Genomic DNA, 14,762 nt, shown 5'->3' on the forward strand with positions numbered 1-14,762 from the left:
GTTAAGCCTGAGTTTATACTATAGCCGTATTTGCTTATCAGCCTCTCCAGTGGTTTGGAAAACCAACCATCCAAAAACACAGCAGAGTCTTCATGATAAGTTTTTGCATAAATGTTATGCCTAGAAATATCCTGTGACTGGAGTAGATTTGTTAAAGGAATTATTTCTTTCGTGGGACAGAACTTAGCGCTACTCAATTTTAAAGGAATGGCTGATAATACAGTACCTCCAATCTTGATTGAAATATTGCCTTGCTGCTGTATATATATGGGCTTAATGACAATACCAGTGAAGAACAAATTATATTCTGAACCTCTCCAGAGTCCATTGTACTGTCTGCACCTATGGATCAAGTAATAACACTCGCAGAGAAACTTAATGTTGTCAGTTGGGGCTAGCATATTAAATTTTATCCAACATGAATACTCCCGTCACAGAGAGAAAATAGACAGGAAGAAAATGTGTTGTCATTAGAGACACACTTGATAGTTTTTTTACAGTTTGACAATGGAATTTGGAATGAGGAGAGTCAGAAGTAAAAGGAGAAAGTCAGATGCTAGTCAGCATGTAACATTCCTAAATAGGAAAATCTCTGCTCACTGCATTTTAAAATAAAATAAAATAACTACATAAAACAGAGAAATATATATTTATTTATTTACATCACTTTCATTGGGAATAAAATGAAGTTGTGTTAACCAGTAAAAGGGGGAAAACTGATAGAATTAGTTAGATGGTTTAAAATTGGAGTTATAGAAATATGAGAAGTATAAGTGTAATAAATATACTCAAACAGCACATAAATATTATTATAAATTATTAGGCTGCTAAATGAGCTGTTGATTATGCAGTATGTATACTTTTAGGTAATATGAGAAAGAATATTTGTATTTTTCTGACTTCTTATTTGGAAATTTTAGTTATGAATTTGTTTTTTATGAATGAGCTTCTTAGATTTTAAGGGAAAAAGACAGAAAAATTATATGACATAAAACTGGGGCTATGTATATATGTGTATTTCAAAGATAGTCCACAAATCTGTAATTATATTATATAAGCATACTTTATTATTTATAAGTAGAAACTTAAAAGTCTAAAAATTAGACCATGCTGAATTTTCAGGGGGCTACATTTATGAAAACACCCAAGACCTTGTTGTCCAATAGTGAAGGAATAGCGATGACAACACAGCTTGGAAAAACCAAAGAGCACATTTGACATATGATATGCTATATATTGTTCATCTATGACATGGATGGCAAGAAGCTGACTGACTGATTGGTTTCAAATTTTTATAAAAGTAAGAGTCCTTTCAATTGAAAGTGAATACACATGGAGGATTTGACAGAAAATATAAGTAGCAACAAAGAAGTAGGTTGAGGAAGTGGATTATTTATTAATGAAATTATTAAAATCAATAAGGTACAATGTTAGGTGCTTTAATTATTTTATCTTATATAATCCACACAAGTTCCTACAAAAAGGGTAAATGACCCTATTTTTACAATTGGAAACGCTCATGTTAAGAGGGATAAAGTTTTCCAATGTCACAGGTTTGGCAAAGGGCAGAACTAGACTAGAATCTTCATCATATATTGGACTAAGACTTTAAAACCAGTAACAGAATCTATAGATACTGACTTTATGGAGAAGAAAAGTGGTATCAGATCGACTAGAAGTTCCATAGGTATGTGCACAATACCAAGAAATATCAGAGGAAAATAGTCGCCTGAACTTGAAGCTCCTCTAAAACACCTGCATGCCACATTAACACATGCTGTGATGTGGTACAGCTCTATGGCGAAGCTCATTCATCATGCTCACTCATACAGATACACGGCAGCATCTCTAGCTATGGCTACATTTACAACTTTGAAAAGTTAAGAATGGCAAAGAAGATTGATGAAAGCAAATTTTATACTTAAATATGACTTAAATTTGTTTTTAACAGCTTTATTAAAGTACAATTGATGTACAAAGGACCACATATATTGAATGTGTACAATTTGATGAGTTTGGGCATATGTAAACATCCATGACAGTATCACCACAATCCAAGTAATAGACATATTCAATCCCTCCCAGAATTTCCTTTGGTTTTCCATTTTGTTTTTGTTTTTTTCTTGGAGTAAGAACATCTAATATGAGACATATCCTCTTGACATATTTGAAATTTACAATACCATATGGTTAAACTACAGGTGAATTTTTTTTAATCTAGTGTAACTGAAACTTCGTATCTTTGAATAATCACTCCCCATTTCCCCCACCCCTCAGTCTCTGGAAAGCACTATTGTATTCTCTGCTTCTATGAGTTTGACTATTTTAGATACCTCATATAAGTGGAATCATGCAGTACTTAAAATGTAACACTTGACGTATTAATTCGTGACTACAGAGAATACTATTCTTCCTCAGTAACTCTTCTTGTTTCAAGAGCTGCAGAAACACAATTTACTCTTTTTTTTTCTTTTTTTTTTTTTTTTTTCTTTTTCTTTTTTTTTTTTTTTTTGAGACGGAGTCTCGCTTTGTCGCCCAGGCTGGAGTGCAGTGGCGCAATTTCGGCTCACTGCAAGCTCCGCCTCCCGGGTTCACGCCGTTCTCCTGCCTCAGCCTCCCGAGTAGCTGGGACTACAGGCGCCCGCCACCACGCCCGGTAATTTTTTGTATTTTTAGTAGAGACGGGGTTTCACCATGTTAGCCAGGATGGTCTCGATTTCCTGACCTTGTGATCCGCCTGCCTCGGCCTCCCAAAGTGCTAGGATTACAGGAGTGAGCCACCATGCCCGGCCAATACAATTTACTCTTACAGCTAGCCAAATATTTATAATTTTCTTTCTCTTTTTTGGGGAGGTTGGGGTGGTGGGGGGGATGGAGTCTCACTCTGTCGCCTAGGCTGGAATGCAGTGGCACGACCTCGGCTTACTGCAGTCTCCGCCTCCCGGGTTCAAGAAATTCTCCTGACTCAGCCTCTCCAGTAGCTGGGACTACAGGTGCCTGCCTCCACGCCCGTTTAATTTTTTGTATTTTAGTAGAGACGGGGTTTCACCGTATTGGCCAGACTGGTCGCGAACTCCTAAACTCAGACAATCTGCCTGTCTCAGCCTCCCAATGTGCTGGGATTACAGGCGTGAGCCACCATCTTCGGCCAATATTTATAATTTTCAAAGCTTGTAAATCATTTTTAAAATTACATAAAATATACTTGAATTTACGGAGTACTCAATATGTTCTAGATTCAATCTGTGTCAGTTATTTTCAAGATCATATAGCCTCACAAGCATTTATTTTTTCATTTTACAAGTGACACTTGAACCATTTATTTGAAAACTTCAAACAGTACATGACTAGTGAAAGGACTGCTTGCTGTTACCTCCATACCACATTCCTTCTTGATGGCAATAACTGTTATAGACTGTTTTTATTTTAGTGCCTTTCTTCCAAAACTCTTCATGTTCATTATATGTTCATATATATGTGATACTGTGATGTATGTATACATGTGTATATATATGCACACACAGTTATACATGTGTGCACACGTACACACATGTCTTTTCCTTTGGGTTTTTGAGAGTAGAAATAGAATCACATTGTATATATTCTGCCACCAGCCTTTCACTTAGCATGAAGATTTTTCCAGGCTAATCATATAGTTCCATCTTACTGTTTTAACTGCTGCATCATAGTTTAGCATTAGAGGTTTTCACTGCTACAAAATGCTCCAGGGAACATCTTTGTGATTGTTGTTCTCTAGATTAGATTCCTGAAACTAGAATTTTTCTTATGCAGCCAACACATTATGCTTTAAAATATACCAGGTACACTGAGAACCCATACTGAGTGTGAATACTTATTCATTCTAAAATTCATCAATGTGTATATTATCAATCTGGTCCCATTTTGTTGAGAAAAAAATACAACTAAATGTATTGACTTGAAATACACTATTTAACTGTGAGGTTAAATTTCTTTGCATATTTTATTGACCAGTTGTTATTTATTTTTGTGTGAGATTACTCAATACTATCTGACCATTCAAAAATCAGAGTGTCTTTCATTTACTAGTGCATAGACAATATTAATATTTTTCTCTTATCGTTAAGAATATTTTTCCCAAAAAGTCAATTATCTTTTAACTTAGTGCATGTTGTTTAAATGCCCTACCTTTTTGATGGGGTAGAAATGAATTGAGTACACTTGACCTTCTATAAGCAGAACTGACAGCAAACACAGTTTCCTTAACAGTATTTCAGATATTCCTGTTTAGTATGCCTCTCCAAATCTATCAATATTAATAAGTGACTTATTTATACTGAGCTGGCAATTCAACCAATGGAAATTTATATTGTAGCCATAAGCTGGTTGACATAGTATAATTATTTTAGGATCCTCATTAAATCATTTGGTAGTCTTCCTCTCTTCTAAAGCTCCTCCTCTGTGTGATCTCTAAGCTAATGGCTTAAGGCTAGATACACTGATAATAGAAGATTAAGTCAGGGAAAAGGAGCAGTACATTTTGTAAACTTCTTATAAAATTTCAGAACCTATTACCAGGTTAACCTTTATAAGTCACTGTTTGTCATGCTACTTTCTATTAAAAGCCTCAGAGTTCTTTGTTGTCCAAGTACACAAGGAAACAGTGAAATTTAAGGCTCTGCACAACCTAGTCCTACCCTACCTTGCTCACCTTATTTCTCACTCTTCACTCTCTCGACTTCATAATGAATCTGTACTCCAGATAAGCTCGAAATTTGCACTTTCAACTCTAATATCTAGAGAAAAGAGGTTTAGCACCATATCATAATTATAAGACTCAGGCATTATATGAAAGGCATTCAGGGGATACTTTTTTTTTGCCTTGTTTCATCATGAGGCAATAAATCTTAAAAAGCTTTATGCTGTGACTTTTTAAATTTTAATTCTCTTTTAGCAGATAGTAAATTAAAACTAGCTGATTAAATGGGTAATGCTCAATAGTTAATAATATCAAAAAATAATTATTTTCATTAAGTATCTGAATCCCAAAATGAAAACTATAAATTACAAACAGAAACTTATAAATGCTTTACTCAGCATATTCTTTGTGGGTGTTTACATTTCAGTTGTATATAAAAGATTTAATGTGTAATTTATTGGATGGTAGCATAATAAAGCAAAAAATTTCATTGATGAGAATAGAAGCTGAAGATTTTTAAATAGCAATTTAATATATAGGAACATATTTAATAATTTCCTAAGATTTTTATATTGAACATTTTAGCAATATAATTAGAAAATTGATACTGCAGCTTATTCAGATTAATTAAATTTTAATGTGTCTTAATATTCATGTGTATATAATGGATTTGCTTTATACTAGTGGAAGCCAGGTTTAAAAGAATTACATCAAATAATGCCTATGTGGGCACATTAAATGCTCTATAAATGTCTAAGAAAACCTTGTATTTGTGTTTTATTTTACTAAGAATTGAAGTAGGTATTTTGAATGAATGGGCACTATTTATTATGTTCTACTCAGCATTTCTGTTATTGCAATCTTCTGAAGTTATAAATTTGCCTGAATCTCTGTGACACTGCCAACTGAATTCCAGCATGAAAAATATAGAAACAGAAATCTGACCATAGATTAATAATTTTTGATAGAATTTTACTCAAACACAAGCACATTGAGAGGACTAAAATAGGACTTGGGAAAAAAGGGAAGATTATAGCCAAGACTATGACAATAAAGTACATTTGGAAAATAGACAGATGACCAAATCCATTAAATTTTCCCTGCGGTCTGGTATGCGATCATGAGAAAAAAAAGTTACTAAATTACCTTCCAACTCTACTTCTAACTCCTCATAAAATAATAATATGGATGAGAAATAAAATCAAGAAGTTATAGACTATTTATCTGCCAGTGTTTATGTGTTCTCTTGCCTTGGTAGTCATGTAAGCATTGCATGTAAAGATTACACTGCTCTTGAACCCCTTTTCAATAGCTAGCTCTCTGCTGCCCATGAGTAAACTGCTCAACTTCTGACTAACTTTGTCTTTGAGTGCTGAGTTGCTTTGTATGCAGCCCTTGCTGCCTGATCCATAGCAAGTCTATACAGATATTTATATAAAATGAAAAATAAGAAAATTGTTTCCACATGCCTGGATGCTACATAGTAATATGCTTTCCCAATTAAAAACTTGAAATTGCGAAAACTTGACAGTGTGTCTTGTCCCACCCCCACCTGAACCTGAGTTCTTGAATGGGCGTGTCTCCCTGATTTTTTTATTCTTATGTGTAGTCAAATGACATGACCTGTTCCATCTCTCTATTTGATCTTCAGTAGGAATCTCAAAATATGGGATATTTTCTTCTTCTTAAGGGCTAGATAATATATGTTTGATTATTTCCTTTAAAATACTTATAAAAATACCCTGTGTTTCCAGGTGTCAGGAAACAACACATAATAGTTATTTAGAAATGATATTGTTATAGTCTGCAAATGATAAGACTATGCTCAGAATCTGAGATGAAACTATGACCAAATTTTCTAAATTTTTAGCCACGACTTACAACTGATGAGTTACGCTCTCAGGAGATGTCCCTCCATTCAGTTAACTTACTTGCCTACACGAAGATAATATGGCCATGAGATGATATTTAGCATGTCAAAATAATAGTAATTCTTATTACTTTCAGTATTATTTGAATCATTTTTATAGTGATGCTTTACATTTAGAAAAAAAAAATAGGAAACAGTGTTTACTACCATGTATGTTCCAGTGTAGAAGGCAGAGACAGACAGGCAGAAAGCAAATAACTTTCTAAAAACAGGTGTTACTTTTTTATATAATAAATTATTTTATAATGTATTGCAATTAAAAATATAATAACATCAGCTTTGGAATATATGTGTGTATATATATACTACAAAAGAATATTTATATTGTCCCTTATTCTTTCTAAATTTTAGAATTTATTATAAATACACAAAATCTGTAATAGATTTGAGAGGAAAAACCTCTAAAATAAATATTTTCTTCACAATTATCTAAATCTATTATTGATAGCAGTCAAATATAAATATGAAGTACATGTTTTCCACATTTGCAGAGTCAAGTTTATTTCCCATTTACCTTTGTGAGAAAATGAGGAGACGCTCTAACAAAAGGAGGGTTCTGGGACAGTCATTATTATGGAAAAAATGTAAGGATTTACGTGAAGGATTTACATGGGCTAAGCAGGGCTGGGTTTTGAAGATTGGCCTTAGGAAACTGGGGAGGTGAGATTTGTATGCTCTAGGGAAGAAACTAGTGTATAAGGAAGGAACTGCAAGACTGGAGCTTCAGCTGACTCAGTGTCTGAGGTGGAACCAAAGGAGATGAGGCTCTGGATGCTAGTTTCAAACTAATTGTAAAGTAGCTTTCATGTTGTACCAAGGGGTTTGGATTTTATTTTATGAGTAATGAAACAGCCAGAAAATAAAAGCAGACATTTAATAAGAGCATGGTATGTACTAGAAATGAAGCAAGAGATTCTAAGTAGAAAATTGGGTAGAGATATAAGTTAAATAATACACCTGAGATTGCATAATTTATAAAGGAAAGAGGTTTAATAGATGCAAATTTCAGCCTGGTTAGGGAGACCTCAGGAAATTTACAATCATGACAGAAGGGGCAGCAAGCACATCCTTCTTCACATGGTGGCAGGAAGGAAAGGAAGTAGTGAAAGGAGAAAAGCCCCTTATAAAACCACCAGATCTCATGAGAACTCACTCACTATCACACCATCATGAGAAAAGCATGAGGGTAACTGCCTCCATAATTAAAAGACCTCCCACCAGGTCCCTCCCGCAACATGTGGGGATTATGGGAACTAATATTCAGGATGAGATTTGGGTGGGGATAGAGCCAAACCATGTAATTCCATCTCTGGCCCCTCCAAAATCTCATGTCCTCACATTTCAAAACATAATCATGCCCTTTCAATAGTTCCCCCAAATCTTAACTCATTCCAACATTAACTCAAAAGTCCAAGTCCAAAGTCTCATCTCAGGTGAGGCAAGTCCCTTCTGCCTATGACCCTGTAAAATCAAAAGCAAGTTAATTACTTCCTAGATACAATGGTGGTACAGGCAATGGGTAAATACACTCATTCCAAATAGGAGAAATTGGCCAAACTGAAGGGGCTGAAGGACACAAGCAAGTCTAAAATCCAATATAGCAGTCATTGAAACTTAAAACTCCAAAATGATCTCCTTTGATTCCGTGTCTTATATCCAGGGCACGCTGATGCAAGAGGTGGTTTCCCATGACTTTGCACTGGTCCTCCCATGTGGCTTTACAGGGTACAGCTCCCCTCATGGATGCTTTAATGGGCTGGGGTTGAGTGACTGTGCTTTTTCCAGGTGCATAGTGCAAGCTGTTCGTGGATCTACCATTCTGGGGTCTGGAGGATGGTGGTCCTTGTCTTACAGCTCCACTGGGCATTGCTCCAGTGGGGCTTCTGTGTGGGGGATCCAACCCCCACATTTCCCTTCTGCACTACCCTAGCAGATGTTCTCCATGAGGACTCTGCCCCTGCAACAAACTTCTGGGCGGACATCCAGACATAGCAAGGGTGGTCTTTACTCTAGTTCCCAACAGTTCCTCATCTCCATCTAAGACCACATCAGCCTGGACTTCATTGTCCCTATCATCTCCATCTAAGACCACATCAGCCTGGACTTCATTGTCCATATCACTATCAGCATTTTGGTCAAAGCCCTTCAACAAGTTTCTAGGAAGTTCCACACTTTCTCACATTTCCCTGTCTTCTGAGCCCTCCAAGTCTCTAGAAAGTTCCAAACTTTCCCACATTTTTCTATCTTCTTCTGAGCCTTCTATACGGTTCCAACCTCTGCCTGTTACCCTATTCCACAGTCACTTCCACGTTTTCGGGTATCGTTAAAATAGCTCCCTACTCCCGGCACAAATTTACTGTGTTAGTCCATTCTCATGCTGCTATAAGGACATACTTGAAACTGCATAATTTATGTAGGGAAGAGGCTTAACTGACTCATAGTTCAGCATGGCTAGGGAGGCTTCAGGTAACTTACAGTCATGGTAAAATGGGAAGCAAACATGTTCTTCTTCAATGGTGGCAGGAAGGAGAAGGAGCTAAAGGGAAAAGGACCTTATAAAAGCATCAGATCTTGTGAGAATTCACTCACTATCCTGAGAACAGCATAAGGGTACCCACCCCCCTGATTAAATTACCTTCCACCAGGTCCCTTCCATGACACGTGAGGTGAGATTTAGGTAGGAACACAGCCAAACCATATCAGACATACACCTAGTTCAACATAAGATATAGGAATTATGGAAATACAGATTGGTCAATTAGATGATCTAATGCCAAATACTAGACACTTAGAGAAATAAGGACCTGTTGTGACTGATAATGTATATTTAGTGGGCTTTTGAGTGTCTGAATGGTATTAGTTCTCTTCCCTGAAGCAGAATATGATAGAAGGAAATAAATGAATATCTTGAGGATCTGAAAACTTAAATCAATTATATAGCATAAAACTGGGGGATTAGCAGTTGCAGAAGACAATATTATTAGTTAAACAAAACAAAACATGTATAGACTTAATTAACATTAAAATTTTCACCCTTTCCTCTAAATGACATGTACAAATCAAAATTACTTTGTCTCTGATTTGTAATTAAGGATTACTCAGACATTAAAAATAAAAGCCATGATTACTTAATGAATAGTTAATGAACACAAAAGAAACATATTTTAGTGGGTTAATATATAGACTGGCTTCAAATATAAATCAGAATTAATGCTTAGCATTTTCTCATAAAACAAATAGCTTCTCAGTCATAAAAATAAGTATCTGCAAAAACATGGATAATGTGTGTGACAGACAGAAGCAAGGTTATTCATCTTTAGTTTGATTTTCAATAACCCTGATGCAAATATTGTTTTGTATTCATTTACCTATTTTCAGTATTCAGTTTATCTTTCCTATTCAAAGCAGAAGGTTAACAAGAATGACAGCACAGATGGCTTCCTTTTCTTCTTCACAAGTCAAAATGATGAGACTCATAAAAGACGGTCACGAGCATCCTTTCACCTGTCTGGTCCCTTCTGTGCCCCCATCTGCACAGAGCTAATCTGATGACTTGTACTTTCTTGACCTCTTGAAACCCAGGCTTCCTGGATCAGTTCATAGGGGAAACCAATTACAGCCTTAGATTATATTTTTAATTGTAGAGATACATTAGCAAACCAAGTTAATGATATAAGGCCATGATATGCTACATATATTCCAAAAAAATTAATTCAAATACCTTTTACTTTCATGATTGGTAGCTACTTTAATGTAAAATCTAATGCTCTTTTAGAGTTAACACATACTATCTTTTCAAGCCAAGAGAATAAGAACCAAGGCAATAAGGTACTATTTGAACTGAAAATAATCTTTCTTTTCCTATCCTGTTGAATAAACATAGATACTATGACATCAATGCCAACTATATTCCTCCAGAAGAGCTCTGTTTATATGTCGTATGTCTTCAAAAGTGTACTATAATACATTGCTTCTGGTTAGATCAGACTTGCATATTTTCACACAGCTTCAAATTATCTATTGTCATTTCCATCTGAAATAGGTTAACATTGTACCTCTGTTCCTAACTCTTAAGTGGATCAGACATTCCCTCCTTTTCCAAAAGCAGCATACCACCTTTTCTCCCTATATCCTTCAAGTTATGCCTTCAAATATACACATTTCTGCCTTGGTTTGGGTGGTATAGACAAACAAACAAAAATTAATGAATAAACCAAAGCTGTACTAGAACTCTAATTAGTATTTCTTCCTCTGTTTACTATTTCTTCCTCCATATTTAAGCAATGAATTTCAAAATGTTTTTCTGCTGATTATAGCCGCCAGACAGTTGTAATTTATTTTTTCTTTTGTCTTTCATTCTGATTACTATATTTATCACTCAACTTAACTCACTTGCTTCACTGTATACTGGACATGTCATTCAGGGTACATCACAAGTTCAAACTCTGAAAGATGTAATTACCCAAACACAGTCTTTATTCATGAAAATTTTAGACCACACTTTGCCCAAGTTTGACAGTTTATTAAACTATGATTGCAAAACTAACTCAACTGAAGATTATTTTTAGACTAGCTGGTGACCCCAGAGGTTGCTGGATATAAAGAACCAGCTAGTCAGTCCACAAATTTACCAATGCAGGTCATTCTTATTTGCAAGATCCCATGACTGATTTCCTCCAGAACATTTAGAAATAATATCTCATTTTATAAGAAAAGAGTAGGAAAGACACTCAGAAAGAAGCCTGTAAGCAATATGCAGGCTCTGAGAGAGGTACAAGGTATTGTTGCTAGAGCTTCCTTATGTTTTGGTGATGTTCAAGTAAGATCAACGTGTATCCTCAGGAAGCAAGGTGACCATAGATAAGACTGAATTATTCCGCCACTCAAAAATAAACTCCAAAATTTTCTTTTTATACTTGTAACTAGGTATAATTGAGTCTGTGGAAAAGACTGCAAATTGACATATGCAGTGGAAATTGATTTTGTGACCGTTCATCGACCTGAGAAATTGCATCTTGCAGCAGGAACTGAGAAAGCCTTACAATTAAAATGATGCAGAAATTTAGATAAATTTTAATAATGTTACTTAGCTTTTATTTGTGTATTTTTAAAGTTATCATCTACCTGTGGTAAGTTAAATCCATGTTATATTTCTGGTAGAAATGACATTTCTTTAAAACTGATTTAAGGGCCAAACTTTGAAGTGTGGAGGAGTCAAAAATCATTATAGGAATGGAAATAAGATCCTTCAGGGAAAATGGAGACAGGTCAGGAAGCAGCACAACATAGAGCATATGCTTCTTCCCTACTGCAGCAAATGTATTAATAAAAGGTGGCCAGGTTCTTTAGCAAGTTGTAACCAGTATACCAGTAATGGAGGCTCCAAGATACAACTGGGCATTTCCATTTATAAATTCACTTACAAAAGGTGAATATAACCAGCATTGGCTATTTAGTTTTTAGGAGAGGGGTTCCTGTCTCCTTACCCTCAAGGCAGGATTGGTTTCACAAACTGCAGTCACCAATTTAAGATTCTTCCAAGAAAAGTAGTAATTTTATAGGTCTGGAGAAGAGAGAAGACACTAGAAGGCTGGATAAGAAATGAACTATGAATGCATTCTTGAAAGCAGTTGAGGCATTTATGTTGGAAACTCTTGAGGAGGTTGTGTGTTTATTTGTTCTTTTCATAATGGAAACATATACATAAAAAAGCTGGATTTTTGTAATAACATCATAAAATCCCATGTACCCATCACCCACCTCCAGCAGTAAACACTTTGCCAATCTCCCTGTTTTTTTTTTTGTTTGTTTTTTGTTTTTTTTTTTTTTGGTTTTTTTTTTTTTTTTTTTTTGAGACAAGTCTGTCCTGTCGCCCAGGCTGGAGTGCAGTGGCGAGATCTCGGCTCACCGCAACCTCCACCTCCCGGGTTCAAGCTATTTTCCTGCCTCAGCCTCACGAGTAGCTGGGACTACAGGCACGTGTCACCACGCCCGACTAATTTTTCGTATTTTCTAAGTAGAGACTGGGTTTCACCGTGTTAGCCAGGATGATCTGGGTCTCCTGACCTCGTGATCCGCCCACCTTGGCCTCCCAAAGTGCTGGGATTACAGGTGTGAGCTACCGCGCCTGGCCGCCAATCTCCTTTAAAATATCACCTCCTCATCACTTGTTTTTAACCAAAACTACAATTGAGATTAATCAGTGGGTTTAAGTGTTGTCAGTTCTTGTAGGCAGAATTATAAAGATGCCAACTCAAGATTCCCAACGCCTGGTTATTCAAACAATAATCTAGGTAGTGCTATGAAGGGACTTTGTGGATGCAGTTACAACAGGGAGATCATCTTCGACGATCTGGGTGGACCCAATCTAATCACTTGAACCTTTAAAAGCAGATGAATTTCTCAGACTGGAGTCAGAGAGAAGAGAAAGCAGAAGTGAAGAGATAGAAAGCGGAGGTCAAAGATAATCACAGCATGAGAAGGACTAGACCTGCTATTACTGACTATGAAGATGGAGGAAACGACAAGGCCAAGGAATATAAGCAGCCTCCAGGGGCTGAGAATTCCCTTTAGCCAAAAGCAAGCAAGTCAATGGGATCTCAGTCTTACCATCCCATGGAAATGAATTATGCCAATAACGAATGAAGTCGAAAATAGATTCATCCCTTGAGCCTCTGGAAAGAAACACAGTCCTAATGACTTGATTTCTGCGTAGTGAAACCTCGGCGAAAAAACCAGACGAGCCACATCGTGCTTGGACTTCTAACCTACAGAGCTGTAAGGTAATAAATTTGCGTTAAGTCACTCACTTTTGGTAATTTCCTAAGACAGCAATAGAAATCTAATGCATCAGACTTACTCCTCTTTTATAAATTTCCCCATCAACCTTTAACCAAACGCTTTTAGCATTCACTATTGATCACAGCCGTGATCCGTTATTTCTTTAGAGATTGCAAAATAGAAATTTAAAAATTATATCATTCCGCCTGTGTTTATTACCTGTGATTTTTATTTATACAGAAGATTTTCTCTTATTAACCATTAACGACCCAACAATAAAACAGAGAAAACCCAATATTTCTTTTTTACCATTTTTCAGAATAAAGAGTTGGCATACTAGATGGTGCATAAGATTTATTTTAGTAGCATTGTAAATTACAGATTTATACAGATTTGATGTGCTTCAGTTCATTGCATTATTCTTTTTTAAGCTAAAATTATCCCAATATTGACAAACTGTAAACTATCTCTTGTTTTCTTTGACATGACTCCAATTTTATATGATCCTTTCTCTTTGGAACAAGAGTTATTGTAAGTTAATTTTTCATGTACTTCCCCAGATCTGAGTTAGCCATTCTTTACCCCAAGAAACTTCCTTCTTCTTTTTTCTTTTGTGTGTGTGTGTGTGGGTGTGTGTGTGTGTGTGTGTGTGTGTGTATGTCTGTTGGTATATGTGTGTGTGTGTGTGTGTGTGTGTGTGTGTGTGTGTGTATGTGGGAGAAATCATATTTAGAGATTATCATCTGGGTAGTAGGTGAATTCATTGCAACTCAGTTATTATTGCTTCTTGGACTTTAAACGGCATAGAACAAATAAAAGTTTTTCTATTGACACAAAATCGTATCTTCCTACTAATACTTTCTTTTTTTTTTCTTTTTTTTTTTTTTTTTTGAGACGGAGTCTTGCTCTGTGCCCCAGGCTGGAGTGCAGTGGCGCGATCTCGGCTCACTGCAAGCTCCACCCCCCCGGGTTCACGCCATTCTCCTGCCTCAGCCTCCCGAGTAGCTGGGACTACAGGCGCCTGCCACCTCGCCCGGCTAATTTTCTTGTATTTTTAGTAGAGACGGGGTTTCACCGTGTTAGCCAGGATGGTCTCGATCTCCTGACCTCGTGATCCGCCCGTCTCGGCCTCCCAAAGTGCTAGGATTACAGGCTTGAGCCACCGCGCCCGGCCAAAGTCTGATGCTCTACCGACTGAACTATCCGGGCTCACTAATACTTTCATTTCAAATATAAGATTATGGGGGTTTTGCTTAATTGATTGTTTTACTTATTTTGCCTTAGTTTAAAGATTCCACAGTTACCAGATTTGATATATCTTACACTATACACATTATAGTTCCAAATGTATATATACCAATGTGACAATACAAA

Source organism: Macaca nemestrina, chromosome 10, assembly GCF_043159975.1.
Source record: "Macaca nemestrina isolate mMacNem1 chromosome 10, mMacNem.hap1, whole genome shotgun sequence".
Taxonomy (NCBI): domain Eukaryota; kingdom Metazoa; phylum Chordata; class Mammalia; order Primates; family Cercopithecidae; genus Macaca; species Macaca nemestrina.